Source organism: Colobus angolensis, unplaced genomic scaffold (genome assembly GCF_000951035.1).
Source record: "Colobus angolensis palliatus isolate OR3802 unplaced genomic scaffold, Cang.pa_1.0 Scaffold46, whole genome shotgun sequence".
In the NCBI taxonomy this organism is placed as follows: Eukaryota; Metazoa; Chordata; class Mammalia; order Primates; family Cercopithecidae; genus Colobus; species Colobus angolensis.
In genome coordinates, this window is record NW_012118043.1 from 4,471,637 (window position 1) to 4,477,851 (window position 6,215).

The 6,215-nt window shown below is 40.3% G+C and overlaps 2 pseudogenes across 1 annotated transcript in view; both read right to left on the reverse strand.

The window, feature by feature from the left end:
* Positions 1 to 1,263, reverse strand: part of LOC105523300 — a 1,935-nt pseudogene extending 672 nt beyond the window's left edge.
* Positions 1,264 to 4,596: 3,333 nt separating this feature from the next.
* Positions 4,597 to 6,215, reverse strand: part of LOC105523392 — a 2,311-nt pseudogene continuing 692 nt past the window's right edge. The window contains exon 2 of the transcript XR_001003596.1: positions 4,597 to 6,019. The product of XR_001003596.1 is annotated as a bone morphogenetic protein receptor type-1A pseudogene (transcript). The remainder of the gene's footprint in view (positions 6,020 to 6,215) is intronic.

Below are 6,215 nucleotides of genomic sequence, written 5' to 3' on the forward strand. Positions count from 1 at the left end.
GAGGTTGCAGTGAGCCGAGATTGCACCATTGCACTCCAGCCCAGGCTACAGAGCGAAACTTCATCTCAAAAAAAAAAAAAAAAAAAAAAACTCATCTATAATACCTCCACGTTGTTTCCAGCATCCTCCAAGAACTGAATATCAGATATATCAAGATTATGATCTGTTTCAAAAACTTGTTTCCCACTTAATTTATTTTTCTTGCTGGTTCTTCTTTCATTCATTTCTTTTTAATTTCCAAGAGTTTCTCATCAAGCTTGCTCTTCCAATTTAAGAAATTCTTGGCCTAGCATGGTGGCTCACGCCTGTAATCCCAGCACTTTGGGAGGCCGAGGCGAGTGAATCACCTGAGGTCAGGAGTTTGAGACCAGCCTGGCCAACATGGCAAAACCCCGTCTCTACTAAGATGGAAAAAATTAGTCGGGCATGGTGGTACATGCCTGTAGTCCCAGGCTGAGGACTGGAGGCTGAGGCGGGAAAATGGCTTGAACCCTGGAGGCAGAGGTTGCAGTGAGCTGAAATCATGCCACTGCACTCCAGCCTGGGTGACAGAGCAAGACTCCATCGCAAAAAAAAAAAAAAGAAAATCTAACAGGAGTACCGTGGAATAATTGCTTTTCAGTTTCTTCTTCTTCTTTTTCTTTTTGTTTCTTTTCTTCCTCTCTTCTAGTTTTTATCTGATCTACTATTTCATTTAATCTTTCTTGTACAGCTGTCACTAGATAAAGATCACCACCATACCAAGATTTCCTTCAGCTGTAATGCTAGTAATTTAAATGTCTGAGACATCATTATCTTCTAGATTTTCCTGGGAGAATATTTCATAAAGGGAAGCTCTGTCTGGCTATTTTCCATGGTATGTAAACTTGAGGGTTTCATCATTTTCTCCAGCCTCAGATGTCACAGTATGGTGAAGCTGGGTGGATTTTCTGACACTACTTAGCAGGACTCTGTCAAGTGAAGCACTACTGAAGGAGAATGTGGTATGAGGAAAGTCCATTTATATTTTGGAAGACTAGTTGTTAGGAGGGTTGGATCAATGTGCAATCAAGCCAGTTAATGAAACCCTCAAACCTTTCTTCACTCATCCCCTTATATCCTGTTACACCCTCACAGCACAGATGTACTGCTAAGTGAGAGAGAACATGAACAGGACTGGAGCTATACAGGGATAACTGAGAGACATCTGCCTGTGAAGGAGTCAAGGTAGATGGACTCCAGAACCTCCAGCTCATTGAGCTGCTCCTGGCCATCATCTGTCATCATGGCCCTTGCTACTGCCTGTGATTACCCAGATACCTAGGGCGGTGCGCAGCAGCTGGGACCGGCTGGTGCAGAGTCCCTGGCTGGAAGGCCCAGGGCCTCTTGTTTATTTTGAAATAACCCCCAAACCAGACAAAATTATTCTTTTTTAAACAAAAAACACATTATTTTTTAAACAAAAAACACATTACTTTTTAAACAAAAAGCATGTCTTTTTTAAACAAAAAACACATCCTCATAGCTTTCTTAAAATTTTTCTCATCAAAACCCATCTTAATTTTTTGGTACACTTTGTATACTGAATTACTTCTATTAATTCCAATTTTAAAATCTTAGTAACCTTAATTTCTAGGCCGGGCGTGGTGGCTTAAGCCTGTAATCCCAGCACTTTGGGAGGCCGAGACGGGTGGAGCACGAGGTCAAGAGATCCAGACCATCCTGGCTAACATGGTGAAACCCCGTCTCTACTAAAAAATACAAAAAAACTAGTCGGGCGAGGTGCAGGCGCCTGTGGTCCCAGCTACTCCGGAGTCTGAGGCAGGAGAATGGCGTAAACCCAGGAGGCGGAGCTTGCAGTGAGCTGAGATCCGGCCACTGCACTCCAGCCTGGGCGACACAGCGAGACTCCTTCTCAAAAACAAAACAAACAACCAAAACCAAAAAATTTCTAGTGAAAACCTAAGAAGTAAGCAATTTTAACTGTTTTATATCAGCATTTTGTACATTAACATTATTGTATAATTTTTAAAAATTATTGTGGTTTTATTTTTTTATTGGCACATGTAATTTTACATATTTATGGAGTACAATTTGATATTTCAATACATATATGTTGTATAATAATCAAATTAAGGTAGTTAGCATATCCATCACCTCATGCATATATCATTTATTTTTATTTTGTTTTGTTTTGTTTTATTTATTTTTTGTAAAGCCAAGGTCTCATTTTTTCACCCAGGCTGGAGTGCAGTGACATGATTATAGCTTCCTACAACTTCAAACTCCTTGGTTTAAGGGATCCTCCCACCTCAACCTCCAAAGTGGTTGAGACTACAGACATGAACCACAGAGCCTAACTAATTCCTTTATTGTTTGTAGAGATGGGGGTCTTGCTGTCTTTCCCAGGCTGGTCTTGAACTCCTGGGCTCACATGATCCTCCCACTTCAGCCTGCCAAAGTGCTGGGATTACAGATGTGAGCCACCCACCTCACCAGGCCTATCATTTCTTTGTGATGGGAACATTTAAAAGTCTCTCTTATAGCTACATTGTAACATACAATGCCTTACTCTTAACCATAGTCACTCTATTGTACAATAGAACACCAGAATTTATTCTGCCTATCTAATTGTAACCTTGTACCCATTGGCCAATCTCTTTTTATCCTCCCCTTCTCAGTCTTGGTAACCACTGTTCTACTCTCTGCTTCTATGATACCAACTTTTTTTTTTTTTTTTTATCATATTCCACCTATGAGTCAGATCATGACGTATTTGTCTTTCTGTGTCTGGCTTATTTTACTTAATACACTGTCCTCCCAGTTCATCCATGTTGTCATAAGTGACAGTATTTCATTCTTTTTATTTTTATTTCAATAGTTTTGGGGGAACAGGTAGTGTTTGGTTGCATGGAAAAGTTCTTCAGTGGTGATTTCTGAGATTTTGGTGCACCTGTCACCTGAGCAGTGTACACTGTACCCAATGTGTAGTCTTTTGTTTTTATGTACCATTTTATTGAAGAACAGTTATACAGTATAACTACAGATACTAACTAGATACTAAATATTTCTGCCTGATTTTTCATTGTCTTCACAAGTTAGGGATCAGAAGTCAAAAAACCAAAAATCTCAAATGATTTAGATGTCCAAAACATATTTAACAGTTGATAAATTTATAACACCTCTGACATATAAATTTCTAATTAAAGAATCCTTTCTTTTAAAAAAATTGAGATGATATTACCCTAGTGAAGTTTTTGCCTGAAGTTAACAAAGTCCTGGATTTGATATATTACTCTGAATGCATTAATTCTGAAAATTCATATTTAGTTCTACTTTACAACATTTCTTCCCTTAAGGATGGGATGTGAGATACACATGAGCTGGTTTCTACAGTATTAATGTATGTACACATATAAAGTATATAAAAGAGTGGGTGATTTGCAGATAAAACACATTACACACAAAATATAAACAACTTCCCTTTTAAAAGTTACTGAGAATAAAGAATACAGAAGATGGTTGTAGGCACTTACATTGCTATCAAATGCAGGAATCCACTCCCATAAGAAGTGCTTTCTTTATAAGCATGGTTCATGGCATTGGAAGCTTCAACTTTAGAGAGGATGCTTTCCATGAGAAAAAATAATAACTACAAAAAAAAAAGGTGGTAGAAGGAAAACAGTCTAAATTTACAGATCTTTTAAGCTTTTTTTGGCCTTTGTATCAGCTTTCATGTTAAAAAACATAGCTGGTGGGGAAGCTGTCTCACTTGCAAGGTAAATGGCTTGTATGAGATTAGCAAATCTTGGTCAGATACTGCGTTTTTAAAGCACAAAACCACCGATATCAACTCTCTCACTGATTACTTGAAGACAATAAAAGATCTGATATTCTGCATTCCCATGTAGCATTTTAATTGAAGTCTGGAAATGTGGTTAAAAGTCTGGCTTACTTTTCGAGACCAGGGTCTTACCTCACCCAAGCTGGCGTGCAGTGGCCCTTTGAGGTTTACTACAGCCTCAAACTCCTGGGCTCAAGTGATCCTCAGCCTCCCAATGGTCTGTGTAGACAGCCTGATGGAGTCCCATGGCACAAGAAGATTAAAACAATGTCTCCAATTTTAATAAATTTCTGCAATCCAAAAAAAAAAAACCACCAATATCTTCCTGTGCATGCATATAAATTATTTTCTTCTAATTCAAATGGCAGCAGAAGAATCCTGGCGTGCATGTGCGCACACACACACACACATCACATCATTAAGGAAGGCAGGACAAACTATCATAAACTAAGCAGTATCCCAAACACATCATCATCTATAGGCTGTTTTACAAACGTAGAATACAAACGAACTGAATGTCTCAGGTAGAAGGCAAAGTCTATTTCTCCATCTCCGCTGCACTCATTTATCTTCTTAAGGCTTTCACAGAAAGCACTGTTTCATGAACCAGCAATTCAGTACCCAGAGCTTGACTGGAGACATTAATCAGGATAGAAGTCTTGATGCACTTCATAAAAACTCATTTAAAAAAAGGCATAAAAAACATTTAAAATAAAGTCCATATATAAAGAATGAAGTATTTAGAAGCTCCCAGCTTGTATTCTATTAAGAGTACTGAAAGGTTTAATTATTAGCAGCCTGTGAACACGTAGTGAAGAAACAGTCTGAGAACCAAGTCAACATCCTTATTCCACTCTAATTCCACCCATTCCATGGGTAAAAACAGTTCTTGAGGTCTAGAGTTTCTCCTCCAATGGTTTCACCGTCAGATTTTTTCATCTTGGGATTCAACCGTCTTGGCAAGCATCTTCTTGATTCTCAATGCTGTGAGTCTGGAGGCTGAATTGTGGGCCCAGCATTCTGACATTAGCTTCAAAACTGCTCAGACATTCATCACTGTTCCACTGATTAGACACAATTGGCCACAAACGTTTGACATACACAACCTCACACATATCATTGTATGACCGATCACTCGGTACCATGTTGTAACATGGCAATTGGTATTCTTCCACAATCTTCCTGTGATACAACGAAGAGCCATCTCCCAAATGATCAGGCTGAAGCTGTAGATGTCAGCCATGATGTAGGGCTGGAAGTGGTTTTTGTTCAGGCTTTCGTTCAGCACTTCTGGAGCCATGAAGTGTTTGGTGCCCACCCTGATATTCAAGGGCACGTCAACTTCATTTGTGTCACCGTTGAATTTAACAGCAAGGCCCAGGTCAGCAATACAGCAACTCCCATTTTTCTTGATGAGGATGTTTTTGCTCTTTAGGTCTCAATGAACAATTGCAAGCTTTCCTTGGGTGCCATAAATTTCTGTGTGCAGGTGACACAGACCACAGGCAGCTGATTAAGCCAATTTGAGCAGGACTCTGATGTCCAGTGTAGCACATTTCAGGAAGTCATAGAGAGATCCATTTTCACAGAGCTGAGTCCAGGCACCTGTACCTTTAATGCCTGCCACTGTGAAACCAAGTATGTTTTCATGGCCCATTAGCACAGTTTGGTAGATTTCTGTTTCTCGAAACCAGCTGGCTTCTTCAGTGGTAAAGAATACTTTGACTGCCACTTTTTCACCATGCCATTTACCCATCTCGGCCTTTACCAACTTGCCGGACCATCTGAATCTGTTTGGCAATAGTTCACTGAACCAATAAAGGTAGTCCAGGCCCATACCAGAACTTTGTGACCAGTCTGTAAGGTCTTTTAGTGATTCTCCAACTGGAATAAATGCTTTATCCTGTTCTTGTAACGACGTCTGCTTGAGATACTCTTGCAATAATGTTTGTTACAAAAGCCAAGAGCAGCTGGAGAAGATGATCATAGCAATTATGCAGACAACCATAGAAATGAGCAAAACCAGCCATCGAATGCTGCCATCAAAAAATGGACCTATGACAACAGGGGGCAGTGTGGGTTGCAAATACTGGTTAAATAAACTGGTTGGACAACATTCTATTGTCCGGCTTAGCTGGGCTTTTGGGGAATCTTTGCAATGAAAATCAGATCCTGGCCGGGCGCGGTGGCTCAAGCCTGTAATCCCAGCACTCTGGGAGGCCGAGACCAGTGGATCACGAGGTCAGGAGATCGAGACCATCCTGGCTAACACGGTGAAACTCCGTCTCTACTAAAAAATACAAAAAACTAGCCAGGCAAGGTGGCGGGCACCTGTAGTCCCAGCTACTCAGGAGGCTGAGGCAGGAGAATGGCGTGAACCCAGGAGGCGGAG